This window comes from Nicotiana tabacum, chromosome 3, assembly GCF_000715075.1.
Source record: "Nicotiana tabacum cultivar K326 chromosome 3, ASM71507v2, whole genome shotgun sequence".
Lineage (NCBI taxonomy): Eukaryota > Viridiplantae > Streptophyta > Magnoliopsida > Solanales > Solanaceae > Nicotiana > Nicotiana tabacum.
Window position 1 is genome coordinate 115,514,120 of NC_134082.1, and position 19,095 is coordinate 115,533,214.

A 19,095-nucleotide genomic window follows, 5' to 3' on the forward strand; every position below is an offset into this window, starting at 1 on the left:
TGACACATTATCATGTAGACTTAGAATTCTTATAATTTCTCAATCTCCAATCAGTACCATAACCGCTTTCAATTTTTATTTTTGAGCCTTACGTCGTACACATTATATGCATAACTTTCCAACAACTTTAACTTAGCCCATGAGCCATTTCAATATTTATTCTTCTTTAATCATAATGATTTGTTTACTCACAAGTTAACTGCTCTTTCAATATTGGGCACATATAGAGTTACTTTGAGATCATTCGTGCAAATTCTCAATCTTTCAGCATTTTAATAGAATAAAATAAGACATACCTCGACTAGGAAAACTCAAGATTATCATTCCACGTCATTTTTTTCTCTAACAACATATATTGTTTCTTATAACCTCCAAGGTTATGCCTTTTGTGCATCTCATGCCTTAATATTTTCACGCTTATCCATTTTAAGTTCACATACTTTATCCTCGCATACCTTGATATGCATAACTAGAGATTGACCTTTATTTGTATCACATTCATCATCTGGAGGAACTCAAGGTTGTCATGCCCATCTTTTACATATGGCATGCTTCGTCTATCCTCAACTCGTACTTACACGTGGTACTTTATTTCTTGTATGCCACTTCTATTACATAAGACACCATCATGACGATAACCTATCATGCTTAAGGGAAACCCGATGTCAAGTACAATTAAGGGTCATCTCCTCATCTTGTAACATTCCTTTTTCGGATGATCAAGAAAGCTTTTTTTTTCTTTTTTTTCTTTTGAGAAGGTGACTTTGGTCATTATTGACACTGTCTTAACTATGCCATACTTCTTATGAATCATATTATGTTTACCATAAACTTGACTAATTCATATTCACTTATCAATTAGATCCATATCACCTCTCTATATCTTGTCATGATAATTTAAGATGTAACATCTTCATTTACAATATTCTCTTTTTTTTGTTCTTTTACTAAACTCGTTAATGGTGATTACCATAGTAAACAGTCGTTCCAACATCTTGACCAACAATCTTGAATTAAAATCTAGGGTCTAACATAGGTGCTCTTATTCGCATCCTTTAGTAAAATTCTTTATAAGTCATAACACCATCCTGACAATACTAACTGACATCATCACTTTATTTCCTCCCATAATTTCTCAGTATTCGAATTATAATTCTTATTCACCAAGTCATACGTGTTGATTGAATCAGTCCCAATCTATTCTCAACTTATGTTTCCATTTGAACAAATCTGACACTTTCTGACTATTAGCCAAAATATCTTGTATTATAACTTGAACCTTGAGCTTTATTCTTGTCACTTTTATATCTTCCACAATAGGTAATTAATACGATCGAGAATCCGTACTCTCACTTCAGGCACAAACGCACGATCTGTAGTATGAAGAAAGTGAAACACCCTAGATGTCATTGTAGCCTCCCCGATATAAGTGTGACCGACAACACACCGATAAGAGGGACTCTACTTGGCATGGCTCCATAGACTTCCTAGGACTCGACATAGAACCTAGGGCTCTGATACCAAGTTTGTCATGACCCAAAACTATGTGACCGGCACCCGGCACACTACCCGACCCGAGGGAACCAAACCATGTGATGCACCCAAATCATATGCATGAAAACCAATTTAACTGCGGAAGCTCCTTGAAAATCTTATACATTTTCAAATTAAATGATAAAATATTTTCCAATTCAAAATCACACATGACGCCCTTTCATGATAATAACAATGAGACTAAGTAAAATAAATATGCTTTCATGATTGTCGTGTATAACCCCGTTACTACAACCTTTCACAACTATCTATGGAGCCTCTATACCAAAGAATAGAAATAGTTGGAGTAATTCCAACAAAATAAAATAAGGAAGAACATGATAGCTACCACGAAATAAAAGTGGTGCTTCATAATACCTTGGAAAGAGAGTCATCCTGGTCTGACCGCATGCCACGTATCATACATCATCCTAAAACATGTAAAGCTGAGTACACTATAGCAGTACTCAATAAGTGTCATAGACTCTCTCTAACTTAAGTTCTTCAGACAAACTTTATAAAAATAATGCACCAATATTTGAAATAAAACGATAAAAAATTCTACCAATTCATGACCCTTGTCATTTTGAACCAAAGCCAAGTGAAATATAACCCACAATATAAAGTTTTAAAATGCTTACACGAATCCAAGATTTTGGATAAAATCATACAAAATCATTTCATTTGCTTTAAGTCATTGAAATTACTTTCGGCTCCTTAAGCCTAAACATAAGAAAATCATCATTGCCTTTCACTGGGAGTACCATACCATCACCGATATAAGAAGGTCAACTAGGTTATGTACCTAGCGGCAAGTGTCATATACCCTACTTGCTCAAGTCGTCTCATCGTAATGTCGTACGAATCGACTCAGCCATGCTAATAATAACACAAAATAGTACTCTCTCGAGGGAGAGCACTCTGCCAGTCTATACCACAAAGTGGCCATCTACGCCTACGCTGGCACGTATAGTTTCATGATGATGAACACAATATATCCGAAGTCAATCTCGGTGAACACAAGTAACTCCCAAAACATTTGATACTTCAAAAATAGTTTCATAGCATAGTAGCTTCAAAGGATCTATTTTTATCAAATAATAGTATTTATAGAAAATCCAAATCATTTGAACAAAAATTAAATAAACAACCTTTTACATGCTAAAGCATTTAGCAATTTAACATCAATCTTTAAAAGATACCACAAGGGCTATTCTGCACATCAATTTCCAAAAAAAATACTTTCCATGAAAACTTTTCTTTAGCACTCAAATATGTATACTCTTGTCAATACATAAGTTTTGATAAAAATTTATACATTTACCTTGAGTGTCATTTAGCCAACAATATTTACAATAAAATTTTACATAACGACATGACACTACATATGCAACATAATATTTTAGTACATGGAGACATCCGTACTTGTTTGTCCCCACAAGCATGAAAGCACATTTGCAAACAACTTAAGTATTAACTTGAAACATGCTTTTAGAGAAAGTCCCTCAAGAAAAGTAAGTTTTAATCTACTTTCGCTTTATTAATATTCACAAGCTTTCAATCCTCCTCCATCATCCCAACATTGATTGAAATGCTCAACATCACCAACATGTCGATATCTACAATGATCCACAACACTAAGAACTTTCAATCTATAATAGCAACATCCAATGGAACCAATATTAGTAACAAATTCCATAACTTAAGCCATTTAGGCATATTATCAAACACTTTATAGGCATAAACCTCTACATCTCTTCACCATATGACTAGCTCATCCAACTACCACCATTCATCAATAATTTATCCTACCATCATGATTAACCAATTTATAACTTCCAACATCACATATATGACCATCCATCCACACCCAACCAACAAAGTTCCATTAAATAATCATCTTTCAATCTCTACAATAGTTATGTAATTAAATGGGGAACTTATGGCTTCCAATATCCATACAAAGAGTTCCAATACTTATTCATACTCATATTCCCTTAATAAATCCATACATGTAAGTCTAAGGGTGTAGGATTACCTTTTTGGAAGAAATCTTGCAAAACCCTCATTTGAGTTCTTGAAGAAATCTCTTGAAGATCTAAGTATTTTATGTGTAAATTTCATCAATACTAGTGTAGAAATGATGGAATTTCGCACCAAGATAATGGGGATTGCTTATCTTGAAGATGGGAGGAGTTGGAGGTATTGAGAGAGTGAAGAAGAACCCCAAGATTTGTCCAAATGAAATGGGGAAAATGGACCCCAAAATTGTGTTTATAGGCCCTTATTTCGGATGCATCCTCGGATGCTTTGCATCCCCAGTTCACTCCTCTTAGGAGCTCGGATTCTGACTCGGATGCTATGGCAGCACTTCACTGCCAGCCCCTCTTTTTGGACGCGGCCTCGGATGCTTCGCATCCGCACACTCCTCCGCCAGCCTTTGGTAATTTGGTCATAACTTCTTGTAGGAATGTCCAAATGATAAATGGTTTGAAGAGTTAGAAACTAGACTCAAAGACCTTTCATTTGATAGGTTATCTATAACAAAAACCTTTATATATATGTATATATGATTGTCCAAAGTTAGGTCTTGTGCGTATTCATTTTAAACTTTAGTATATCATATAATTTTCCAACTTGATTTGTCCCAAGGGCTCTCCTTATGCCCTATATCACTTCAAATACACCTCGTACACTCATTATCACATCCAATTAATATTCATCATATTAATAGTCCTCATCTGCACACCAAATAATATAATTAGCACACATCAACTATCTTAATAGCGCTTAAGTACTTCGAAATTTTCCGGGGTGCTACAGTAAAAATGCCTCTAAGGGTCTCAACAGGTTGACACACGGCCCCTAACGTGGCATACAGCCCAATATATAGTATTAATCTCAAAAATACGGAATATCATAAGATTTCAAATCAAATACGCAGCTTAATAGTCGCTACGAGACGGACCAAGTCACAATCCCTACTGGTGCACGCCCACACGCTTGTCACCTAGCATGTGCGTCACCTCATTTATCAAAATAATGTGAAATATCGGGGTTTTATACCCTCAGATCCAGATTTATAATGGTTACTTACCTCAACCGGGATGAAATACTACTCCGCGACGCTTTTGCCTCTCGCCTCGGCCTCAACTCGCACTGAATCTACCCAAAATCAGAATCATAACTTTAGAATATGCTAAAGGAACGAAGCCCATGCAAAAATAATCAAATTACACCAAAAATCCTGAAATTGGTCCAAACCGACCCCCGGGCCACGTCTCGAAATTTGATAAAAATTACATCAACGGAATCCTTATCCTCCCACGAGTTCATATATACCAAGAATAACAAAATCCGACCTCAAATGGCCCCTCAAATCCTAGATTAAGGTCTCAAGTTTGCAAGCCCTAACTCCCCAATTTTAGGCTTCAAATCCCCAGAATTTCATGTTTAATTAGGTAAAAATCACAATAGGATCGAGTATTAAGTCCATAATTCTTACCTCCAAGAAGTTCTCTTTGATTCCCTCTTCAATATCCCTCAAGAAGCTCCAAAATCGAGTAAAAAATGGTGAACTTAGGCCAAAAGTCGCGAAAATGGCCTTTTAAACATTCTGCCCAGCGATTTAAAATCCTTCTTCACGAACGCAGTCAAAGCCTCGCGTTCGCGAAGCACAATAATACCGTTAACCAAAAATCCTCTTACGCGAACGCGACGACCCCCGCGAACGCGATGCCTCAGCAACTCAAACCTTCGCGAACGCGTTGAACACAGACCCAGTCCTTCGCGAACTGTCACGACCTGGATTTCCCACCCTCGGGAGTCATGATGGCGCCTGCTAATGGGAGCTAGGCAAGCCAAACCTTAACTACTTGCTACACTTTCATTTTTGCCTCTTTTAACAAACACAAGCCGATAATATGATAAAAGAGGAATTTTAAATAAATAAGCGGAAGTCAACAATTATATATCTTAAGGCTACGTCTATTACAACTTTTAAAACCTCAAATACCCCAAAACCTGATATCACAGTGTCATAGACTATCTAAGAGTTACTACATACAAGGTCTGAAGAAATACAATACATTGTTTCTGAACAAAAGAAAATGAAACAGAGAAAAAGGGATAGAGGGGGACGCCAGGGCCTGCGGTATCCTGCAGGTCTACCTTGGGTCTCCGGGTGGACTGAAGGAAGCCCTCTAACTACTGTCCAAAAGCTGCTCCTGGATCTGCACACAGTGCAGAGTGTAGTATCAGCACAACCGACCCCATGTGCTGGTAAGTGTCTAGGCTAACCTCGGCAAAGTAGTGACGAGGCTAGGACCAGACTCCAAATAGACCTGTGCAGTTCATATATATATATATATATATATACAGCGGAAAAGAGGTACAGAAATAACCAGTCAATGTGGGAGGGGAAAACATGCTGTGGGGGAGATAATAGTTCCGAATAGAAAGGCATCAAGTAAGGAAAGAAACAACATAACTAGAATATTAACAAGGAAGCAGAAATCAACAATTTGCACGGCATCACCCTTTGTGCTTTTACTCTCGTTCTCACCAAAACAATACACGGCATCACCATTCGTGCTTTACGCTCTTCCTCACCCAAACAACAATCACAAAGCAAATAGGGTAAGGGAATCAATAACTTCGAAGTAAATCAAATAACAACAAGTAATGAAAGAAACAACATAACTCGGATATCAACAAAGAATCATAAATTAACAAATGCACGACATCACCCTTCGTGCTTTTACTCTCTTTCCTCACCATATAATCAATATAATCGGCACGGAATGGTACATCGTGCGGCATGGCTTCACCCTTCGTACTTTACACCCTTTCTTCACAATAACAAACAATGCACGACATCACCCTTCGTGCTTTAACTCTCTTCCTCACCCAAACAATAATTACAAACAATAGAGTAAGCAAATAAAGGAAATTTTGCAATAAGAATCCCGACAAGAGAACAACAAATAAATAATTAAATCCCGGCAAGGGTGACAACATAAGGATCCCTTCTCTTTCTCAATTTTACTTCACAATTTACTTCACAACTCGAGCCAATGCTCTAGAGGTTCGATTATCGCTTATACTTTCACAACTCATTTCACAACTCGAGCCAAAGTTCTAAAAGTTCAATTGTCACTTATACTTTCACAATTTCACTATACAAACTGGGCCAATGCTCCTCAACGTTCATAGGTCACAATTCTTTCCACAAACTTTATACAACAATTAGAAATCTTCACCAAGACATGAATAATACCACGAAATCATGAAAATCACAATATAAGACCCACGGTCATGCTTGACACCAACGTATAAATACTCGTCACCATGCCTATACGTCGAACTCGAGCCTTAATTACCGTTTTTTTACACAACTCCTAATCCATCAAGCTAAGGTTAGACCAAATACTTACCTCGATGCAACGAACACAATTCAAGCCTTAATTACCGTTTTACCTCTTATTTCCACCACCAACTCGCTTGTATCTAGCCACAATTTGCTTAACGATATCAATAAATGCTAAATGAATCAATTCTAATGCATGAAAATAGGTTTTATAAAGATTTCCCCAAAAAGTCAAAAATCGACCCCGGGCCCGCTTGGTCCAAACCCAAAATTCGGACCAAAACCCGATTACATATTCCCCCACAAGCTCAAATATGTAATTTATTTTGAAATCGAACCACAAATCGAGGTCCAAATCCCCATTTTTGTGAAAACCTAGGTTCTACCCAAAACACCCAATTTCCCCCATGAAAATAATTGATTTGAAGTTGAAATCATGTTAAAAGATGTTAAAGACTGAAGAAAACTAGTTAAAAATGACTTACAATTAATTTGGAGAAGAAAGGTTATTTGAAAAATCGCCTCTTATGTTTTTGGGGTTTTGAAAAGTGAAAAATAATTGAAAGGTCCGTTTAAATATACTCCTCTCAGACCCTCTCCGCGGACCGCACAAAATGGACCGCGGCCGCACAAGCCTTCCTGAAGTGTTGCGGTCCAGTACCCTGTGCGGACAGCACAAAATGGACCGCGGCCGCACAGGTCTCCACCGCGCTCCGCACGCAACCGACCGCGGACCGCACTGCAGCGCCCTGTGCGGACCGCAAAAAGCCGACCCCGACCGCACAGCCTTCACCGCGCACCACACAAGGTTGACCGCGGACCGCACTGGTGGGGTTCAGAGACCTGCAATTTTGTTTTCCCAAGTTCAAAACTTGCCGAAACACACTCGAGCCCTCGGGGCTCCTAACCAAACACACGTACTAACTCAGCAACATCATACGAACTTATCCGTGCGATCAAATCGCCAAAATAACCTCAAATAACAATGAATCAGACCTCAAAATCAAGAACTTTTTCTCAAACTTCATCAAGTATCAAATTTAGAAATTTAGGTCTGAATCACGTCAAACGACGTCCGTTTTCAACCAAACTTTACAAAAATGACTTAAACCATATATAAGACCTGTACTGGGCGTCAGAACCAAAATACGGGCCCGATACCATCTCTTTTTAATCAAACTTCATTTCAAATTTCCTTAAATATTTTCAGAAAATAATTTCCTTTAAAAATTTATTTCTCGGGCTGGAGACCTCGGAATTCGATTCCGGGCATATGCCCAAGTCCTATATTTTCCTACGGACCCTCCGGGACCGCCAAATCACGGATCCGGGTCCGTTTACCCAAAATATTGACCAAAGTCAAATTTATTCATTTTACAGTCAAAACTCATCATTTTTCACAAAATTTCATAATTAAGCTTTCTGGCTACGCGCCCGGACTGTGCACGCAAATCAAGGTGACTCTAAATGAGGTTTTCAAGGCTTCAAAATACAGAAGTTTTATTTTAAAACAAGTGATAACCTTTTGGGTCATCACACGAACGCGGGACCCTCATCGGGAACACGAAGGCCAACACTCCTGCCTTACATCCCAACCCTTCGCGAATGCGAGGGTCCACTCGCGAACGCGAAGCACAATTGTCTGCAACACTAACAGCAGATTTTTCTGCAATCTTTTCAACTTGGAATGACCCGTTCAACTACTCAAAACTCACACGAGGCCCTCGGGACCTCAACCAAACATGCCAACATATTCTATAACCTCATTCAAACTTGTTTCAACCTTCGGAACGTTCAAAACAACATCAAAACACCAAATTTACATCGGATTCAAGCCTAAGAATTCCAAAAACTTCCAAATTCCGCTTTCGATCAAAAAGTCTACCAAACCTCGTCCGAATGACCTGAAATTTTGCACACACATCACAAATGACACAACGGACCTACTCCAACTTCCGGAATTCCATTCCGACCTCTATATCAAAATCTCACCTATCAACCAGAAAATGCCAAAATTCCAATTTTGCCAATTCAAGCCTAAATCTACTCCGAACCTCCAAAACACATTCCGATCACGCTACTAAGTCCCAAATCACCTACCGAAGCTATCCGAACCATCGAAATTCACATACGAGCCCTTTTTCACTTAAGTCAACATTTGGTTGACTTTTCCAACCTTAGCCTACTCAAAAGAGACTAAGTGTCTCAAACCTTACCAAAACCTCTCTGAACTCAAACCAACCAACTCGATATCACATAATACAGCTGAACAAGACAATAAGAAGCAAAAATGGGGGAAACGGAGCGGTAACTCATGAAACGACCGGCCGGATCGTTACAGTGTATCATTTATGTATCACATATGTATCATATTTTTATCAATTGAGTATCACATGTATATCCATGTATACCTGTGTGTGAGATACATGCGTGATACATGTTTGATACATGTGTCGCAGAAGAATTTTTTGAAGGGAAACTTACACAAATATCCCAAATAAGTCTCAACTTACCAACATCTAGTCATTAGTCATAGACTTACCAAAACTAGCCAAGTACATATAAAAATTGAAAAATCAAATAAATAAGGTTTTTTCTCTCAAAGAATCACATGCAAAAATCAACTTCCATATTTCTAAGCGTGATTAGCAACATTAGATGCAAGACGAAAAGGAAATTTTATGGATAAGGTAGCAAATAAGATGATGAAATACAACAAAAAAATACAATATTCCAAAAATCTAAGCAAAAAAAGGAAATTCTTCCATGGGTATAGTTGAAATTCATTGAAAACATATATATAAGTCAATATACTGGAAACAGCCTCTCTACCCCAGGGTAGGGGTAAGGTCTGCGTACACACTACCCTCCCCAGACCCCCACTAAGTGGGATTATACTGGGTGGTTGTTGTTGTTGTTGTTGTTGTTGTAAGTCAATATACAAAATTTGAGGAAAATTGGAGGTGATTTGGACTAGTTTTGTATTAAAATTCATAATTAAATTGAGTTCAAAAAATTCTTCTGTGATACATGTATCACGCATGTATCTCATACACAAGTATACATGGATATACATGTGATACTCAATTGATACAAATATGATACATATGTGATACACAAATTTTCAATTCAAACCACCTCAAAACTTCACCAAATCATCTCAAAACTGAGATTCAAGCTCATTAAAATGTAATCAATCTATTCTTATAACACCCACTCAAAAGAAAGCAAAAATTTGACTTTTTTTGCTACAAATAGTTATTGGCTAATATTAATAATATGTGGCTAATATTAGTAATATTTTATGAATTGACCAATTTTTGTAATGAGCTACTTGTAAATGGACATAGTTGATAGTTTCCCATTCAGAAAAGCTATTTTTGTAATTATAAAAGTAGCCGTCCAGTTTTATTAGTTACTTTTTCTAGTCGATATACATAAATTATATACTAATTATATATAGTTGTACACATATTATACATATACTATACATTTTTCGGCATCCTTAGTTAAGTAATTGAGTGGACTGCTATTTAGGTTAATTATTCATAGCCATTGTCCTGGAATTTCAATGTCGTGCAGTTTTACTATGATACTCCAGAGTACTAGTTATTTTTCAGTCAGAGGCTGTAAAATGGCTTGTGGTCGCTTTTTCTACGTTCTTTTGCTACCTAAAAAGAAAAAGAAAAACTGTAAAATGTTGCATTATAAGTTCGGATAGAAAGATTGTGAATTAGTAATAAAAGAAAATGCCCTCATTTATTTTAATAAATGAAAAGGCCAACAATAACAAATCAAAGTTAAATATAAGATTCAGAAGGAAATGTAATGTCACGACCCAAAATCCCGCCCGAAGGAATCGTGATGGCACCTAGTCTCTAAATTTTCTTGTAAAAATTGCACGGTAAAACCAGTTTTTGGACTGGTCATTCAAAAATAGTCAGCGTTTACGAAGTCAATGAAAAATAGCCACTATTTTGCTGCAACAGAGACCAGTCCAGCATAATATACTGGAGTTCGGTGCACCTGTGTATGAACTCCAGCATATTATGCTGGACCGGTATACTTTGCTAACTCCAATATAACATACTGGAGACTGGAGCACCGGTGCTCCAAACTCCAGTATATTATACTGGACAATTATACTTGCTGGAACTCTAGTATATTATGCTGGAGTTCTAGTGTACTTATGCTGGAACTCCATCATATTATGCTGGAGTTCCAGCATACTTATCCTGGAACTCCAGTATAATATACTGGCGTACTTTCCAGGTTTTGAACAGTATTTTCACTCAGATTTATCTTTACATGAAAAGTGGCTAAATTTCGATTACTTTTGAAACTGGGCTATTTTTGAACGACCAGTTGTAAATCTGGCTATTTTTGAATTTCTCCCTACTAGGTAAGCCTAACATTTACAAAATTAACATTGATATTCACTAACTTCAAATTATATAACTCTGAACAATTACAATTCCCAAAATCGGTAGTACAAGTCATAAGCTCTACAGAGTTTCGCTACAACTTCTAAACACAATCGTATGGAAATAAGTACAACAGTGTGAATATAAAATAGGAAGGTGACTCCGAGGCCTGCGAACGCAGCAGCAGGTTTACCTTGAGTCTCCACCGCAATGACCCGCACAACTACTATCGATCAAATACATGTATCTGTACATAAAAATGTACAGAAGTGTAGTATGAGCACACCACAACGGTGCCCAGTAAGTATCAAGACTAACCTCGGTAGAGTAGTAACGAGGAACAGTCAAAGCATCTACTAGTCAAATAAACTGAACAAGATACAACGATAAACTATGGGAATACAATAACAGGGTAATATCAGCAGCAGGGAGAAACTTAACCACAAACAGTAGAACACTAAAGGAAAACACGAATAGAAACGAAGATAACCAAATAAATTAATACCAACATAGCTGGGACACGGATAAGTAAAATGTATTCAAATAAGAAAGGCGATGTCAACTCAATAAATCATATCATTTTTTATGCACAATTCCAGCCATCTCAAACTCGATGTCTCGTATCATAACCTCAACTACCAAACCTTTAGCACACCCAGCACCTCGTGCCCACAAATTTCTATCTCACTTTGCGCAACGACGTTCTCATGCTACTCAGTACATAGGGTCCATAACCAATGCAGTTAAGATGTTCAAGGAGTCTCATTTACCTAACATAAAGTAGATTACAGTTTATAAACCAACTAAGAACTCAACAAGAAAAGACGAAGTTATTATTAGAAATCATTTGAATAAAAAAGGTACCATTTTCAATTAAAATACAACATCAGATGATTATCACCTTCAACAAGGGATTTAATAAATTACCTTAGTAGAAATTTCTTCTTTTTTTTAAGTAAAATACAACCTCAAACGGTTTAAGGAAAATTTAATTGAGAAATTAATTGGGTTAAAAACGTAACAATTGTTGAAATTTGAAGTATTGAAATATATATAAAAATAAGGCGAGGTATTGTAAACACTATGGATTCCAACACAAAGGATCACAGCCATAAAGTAATCTAAACCGTTAAAACACTTGAATTGATAACAACAATTACAACGGAGACAAAATAACCACGGAAGGAGTACAACTTAGCATAGAGATAACAACCGGGGATCTCCCAAGATACCGTCTTGTAGTCCCCAAATATAAATATCCAGTGGATCTCCCGGGTGCAGTCCCGTAGTCCAACTCATAATGCGTGGGGATCTACCAGAATCCCGATCCGTAGTCCCAAATGTAAATACCCAGTACTAGGGGAATCTACCGGGTGCATTCCCGTAGTTCCATATAAATGTGCAGGAGGATCTACCGGAATCCCACATCCGTAGTCCCAAATAAACAGATAAGGGCGATCTACCGGAATCTCACATCCGTAGTCCCAAATAAATACACAACGCAACCAACAGAATCAACAGTTACATCACAACAAAAGGATCGAACATCACCGCAATACATATAACAACAACAAATGACAATAATACAAGGTAAGACAAGTAAATCAACTCAGGGGCTGTAAATCACGAGAAAATGGTAGAACCAGCTCAAAGGAATAACCACAGAAAAGAATACTGCATAAAAGGAACAGTTCAACAACGGAAAAATTAACATGTAACTACGATCCCACAATATACAAGTCAATAATAAGGAAATCAACACGAGTCAAACAGTTATGAAAATATAATATGATAATAGGAGAGGCAAAACTCTTTAGTTAAGTCAAATAGGAGTCAATTAGGTAATAAGAGTGAATCGTGAAACAATTAATTTCAATTAAGCATGTAGAGATGAAACTAATAAGTAGGAACTCAGTCATATCAAGAATAACTCCATCTTTAGTGAATATAAGAACCTAAGAACCCTAAAATTTCAATTCTCCATAATTAAGTCTGAGTACGCACTCGTCACCTCGCGTACACGAACTACAATCAATACAAAAGACTCAAATCCTAAGAGGAAGTCCCCCACACAAGGTTAGGCAAGATACTTATCTCGAACCAAGCTCAAATCAAATCCGAAATCACGCTCTTGCCACGAGTATCCAACTCCGGGTGGCCCAAATCTAGTCAAATCAATTACATAACGTAAATATAACTACAAACAACTAATTTAACTAATGAAGTCGAAGCTAAGACAAGAAAATAGAAAAAATGTCCAAAAAATTCCCGTCGGGCCCGCAACGCGGAACTCAACAAAAATCACAGAATATGAACCCCATCCAACTACGGGTCCAACCATACCAATTTTGCTAAATTCCGACATCACTCGACCCTCAAATTTTCAATTAAAGTCTTGGAAGATTTCTACCATTTGCAACCCAAAAATGAGTAATCTAGTCGAAATATTCGATGATAATCCCATATAATTGACTAACAATAACCACAAGTGACTTATCTCAAGTTTCTCGTAAATTCTTGCTCAAAAATCATCCAAAAACAAAATGGAAAACTAGGGTATAAAACCTTACCTCTTTGATGAAGATCTTGTGATAATTCCTTGTTAATCTTCAAAGATTTGAGTAAGAATTGAAGAATGGTCACTCTAGGGCTCCCTCTCTCACTCTAAGGCTCCCTCTCTCACTCTAAAGCATCAGATTTTTGCTCAAAAATGATCCAAAATAAACCCCAAAGCCTATTTATCAAAATGGGGTCAGGTTATGAAAATAAAAAAATTAACCCTCCGAAATCAGGTATGCGATCGCATAATCCATTGCATTATGGGTATGCAGGCCGCAGATGCGTTGCAAAACTCGGTGCCTAGAACTGGGTTGTTCTGCTTCATTCTGCGACCATTTTGCGATCGTAGAATGATTTTGCGGTTCGCATAGTTATTTTGCGATCGCACATTTAGCAACAGAATCGCATTTTTCCAGCTTTTGGTAATTTAGTCATAACTTTGTGTAGGAATGTCCAAATGATGGATTGTTTGAAGCGTTGGAAACTAGACTCAAAGATCTTTAATTTAACAGGTTTTGAATCGCATAACACCTTATATATATGTATATATGCTCGTCCAAAGTAGGGTCTTGTGCGCATTCTCTTAAAATTTTAGTCTATTATGAAATTTTCCAATTTGGCTTATCTTAGGACATTCTTTAGACCCCATATATCTTATAATATGCCTTGTACACTTATTATCATATCCAATTGGTATCCACCATGTTAATAGACCCCTTCCGCACTTAAAATAATATAATTAGAACACGTCAACTTTCTTTTTTCGCCAAAATACGCCGAATTGTCCTACAGACTTCTAATCCAAATTCAGACACACGTCTAAGTCTGAAATTGCCATACGAAGCTATTGGCATCATTAAAAATCCATTCCGAGATCGTTTCTCAAAAGTAAATTCTCCGGTCAACTCTTTCCATTTGAGCTTCAAAATGAGAATTTGTTTTTTTTTTTAAATTTAACTCCAAATCTTACGAAAACCAAACTCGACCATACATGCGGGTCATAATGTATATTATGAAGCTTTTCAAGGTCTTAGCCATTGAACGAGACACTAATTCTTAAAATGACAGGTCGGGTCATTACATGTAAAACTAAAAATATGTGATAGTTTTGCTATTAAGAAAATTCTATTACATTATAGGATTAGGTAGGATGATAGTGAGAATTGATCCCCGCACAAAATTCATCAATAGTATTCCCTACTATTCATAATAAATAACTTTTTTGCCTTATTAATTTGGATAAAAATGTGTCCTTTTTACATAATCAAGTATGTCACAATACTTATTCCCCCCTCCCTTCCCCCCTCCCAGCCCAGAAATTAGTATATTTTTAAGAGATTTGCCGAAGGCCAAAAGATCACTTATTATGGACCGGAGGGAGTACTTTTAATAACTATAATGTTGGCCACAATTCCACAGCAGTATTTGCTAAGAGCTCAGCAACAAGCAACAATATTAGAAAGGTTTTTTTGGCTGCTTCATTGTATTTTCTCCTTCTCAATTGCTGCCTTTTAAACTATTCACCAAAAGTCACATCATGTGAGCCCTACTTAGACAATGGTTGAACATATAAGCAAGTAGTAGGTTATTGGGTACAATAATGAAGTTAGTTTGTATAAGTCTTTTTCTAGGGGAAGAAAGAACAAGAAAAAGAAATTCTCTTCAAAAGAAAACATCATTAATTCAGAGAAACGCTACTCAGAATGAATCTACAAGAAATGTGTTAAGATTAATTATATCTTCCACTAGTTTATATAGTTAGTGTATTAGTGTTAGCTTAGTTAGAGTCAGTTAGTGGTCGAGTATAGACAGCTGTCAGTTAGCTGTCAGTTAGTGGTTAGTTAGTTAGCTTAGCTCTGTCTTTACATACTTGTATATAGTGGGAGGAGCCCCATTAGTTTACATAGATTTTTTGAATGAATGATGTAGAAATTCTCTTCCAGAATGTTCTTCTCTTCTCATCGAATAGCTTCGAGTTCATGGTATTGAGCTTCCACCATTGTTGCTGCAGCATTCTTAGCTCAGGTAAGGAAGAAACTACTGTTCCATTGCCGGAATTTTGATATGGTATCAGAGCAAGGTCAGAAGCTCCGATTCATTTTTTCCAAATCTGTTGAATCTAGTTTCATCATCCTCGATTTTGTTTTGATCATGTACATGCAGACTTTAATCTCATCGATTTCAATACATTTCTATTAGAATCCTCTATCAGAATTCTAGATTTGTAGTTAGAATTTTGTGTTGGTTGATTAGTTGAGCTTTACACCTCGTAAGAGATGGCTACTGATATAGATGTTGAATAGCCTACACCGACTGTGGCTGAATCTCCTAATAATCCAATTGTTGACACTAGTAGTCCTTTTTATGCGTCTCTCTGATAATCCGGGAATAGCCTAGTTCCAGTTCCATTTGATGGATTTGTTTATCTCTCATGGAGAAGAGGTGTAATGAGAGCCCTATTGGTGAAAAATAAACTAGGCTTCATCAATGGTGACTATAAAAATCCAGATCCAGACTCCTCAAACTATCGATGGTGGGACAAATATGATGATATGGTGACTTCATGGATTTTGAATTCCTTGGCGAAAGAGATTACAGACAGTGTCGAATATGTGACAGATGCAATCGAGTTGTGGAAAGAGCTTGAAGATCGATATGATCAGACAAATGGAACAAAGCTCTACCAAATTCAAAAGGAGATTAACAACTTGTCTCAAGGAGCTCTTGATATTACTGGTTACTAGAAAAAAATGAAAAAGTTGTGGGAAGAACTAACTACTCTAATTACTCAATCTCATTGCACCTTCAATTGCACATGTGGAGCGAGGGAAAGTATGCACAAAGCAGAACAGGAAAGAAGATTAATACAGTTCCTTATGGGACTGAATAAGACCTACACTGTGCTTCGAGGAAGTATCCTCATGATGAATCCTCTTCCCACAATTGCACAGGCCTTCCCATTGCTAATTCAAGAGGAAAGACAGAGAGAAATTAAGCCTCATAACCACTTAGCTCTTGAGTTATCAGCCCTAAATGTCAACACAAACATCATTCAAAGACAAATTATTCACCTAATAACTCTCAGAGCTATAGAAACAGACCCTTTTGTGATTACTGCAAGAGGCTAGGACACACGAGATAGAAGTGTTATAAACTTCATGGCTATCCTCAAGGCTCCAACCAAAATCAGAATCCAAATCTAAGTCACAACCAAGCTTCCAGTTTCAATCAAAATCCAAGACAAAACTATAACTATGAGAATAACTCAGGTGTAAACCAAAGTACCAGGTTCAATAGGGGAAATGGAGGAATGGCTAATGCACATGTAGCAGCCACAGATGCTCAGCATACTGGTGATGAGAACTGTAGTGCTCAAAATGTCAGTCTCACAAAGAAAGAATACAGTCAACTTGTGAATCTACTATAACAGTTCCAATCAGGAGGAGGGAGAGACAACTCAGACAATGTCAACACTTCATCAACAAACTTTGCAGGTATCATAGCTTGCACATCCTCTATTGATTTAGGGAAACTCTCATGTGAATGTTTCAAAAACAAGACTGATTCATGGATGATAGATTTAGGGGCATCAAATAACATGACCTTTAATAGATCTTTATTAACCAATATGGTAACTCTACCTTATCCCCTACTTGTCATTCTCTCAAATGACTACAAAGTGAAGGTGACTGAGATTGGTAATGTTGTACTTACTCCTAAGATCACTCTGATGTTTGTTCCTTCCTTTAAATACAACCTGATTTCTGTTCATTCTCTAGCTTCTCATCTTAGTTGTCTTGTTGCCTTCATCAAATCCTGTTGTATACTGTAGGCCCCTTCAATGAAGAGGCCTCTGGTGATTGGTAGAGTCAAAGATGGACTTTACATCTTATGCCTAAGGTTCTTGAAGAACAATAGTACAAGTCCTGAAGCAAGTGTCATTGATTTCCTGTCCACCCCTATCACTCACTGCACTTGTAATACACAATGTCCACTTCATTCTATTGTAAATACAACATCTCATGTCAATAAGTGTATTTTCTCATCTTCAATTGTAAATAGTCCAAGTGCAGGCAATGAAAAGCAATTTCTTTCTAAGAGTTCATCTTCTAATCGTCCTAGTCCTTTTTCTCATCCGTGTGTTGGAAACAATGTGGATGTTCTGTGGCACAACGGACTTGGGTATGTTCCCTTTGTGAAAATGAAAAGTATTTCCTCTATCCCTGTAACTTTTTCTTCCAAACAACCCTTTAATTGTACCATCTGCCCAATGGCCAGACAGGAAAGGCTCCCATTTCCTCAGAAAACTAATATAACCAATAAGATTTTTGAGCTTCTACATGTTGACTTATGGGGACCATATCATGTGCCCACACATGACAAGTACAAATATTTCATGACTATTGTGGATGACTTTAGTTGGTCCACTTGGACTCATCTCCTATCCAGTAAAAGCAATGCTTATCAAGTTCTTAAGGGATTCTTTAGTTTGGTGGAAAATTAATTTGGAGTAAATGTTAAAGCTGTGAGAACAAATAATGGACTGGAGTTCACCAACACAGAGACAAACATATTATTTCAATCCAAAGGCATCATACATCAAAGAATTTGCCCTTATACTCCACAATAAAATGGTGTAGTGGAAAGAAAATATAAGTACCTCCTTGAAACAGCCAGGGGTCTCCTCTTTCAGTCTAAACTGCCCCAAAAATATTGGGGTGAATGTATACTCTATGCAACCTTCCTCATAAAGGTTGCCTTCCACTTCCATTAATGATTAAACTCCATATGAACTGTTGTATAAGAGAAATCCAAAGTACTCTCACCTAAAAAGTTTTGGCTATCTGTGCTACCCCACTGTACCTAAGCCTCATAGAGACAAATTTGAACCTAGAACAACACCACATATTTTTGTTGGCTATCCCTTCAACACAAAGGGATACAAAGTTCTAAGTCTGGCTACTAAAAAGATCACTGTTTCCAGAGATGTAGTCTTCAATGAGTCTATCTTTCCATTTGCAACTAATTTGGATATATCTCCCTAATCTTGTGTCCCTCATTCAATTCCTTTCATTGAACCTCTATGCGAGCAACCTTCTGACAGTACAAACATTACACATCAAACATCTGAACATTTGAGTGTTCAAAGGAGTAATGCTGACAACACAATTAATCTCATGTCACCTACACATGATCATTCCTCATCCATGA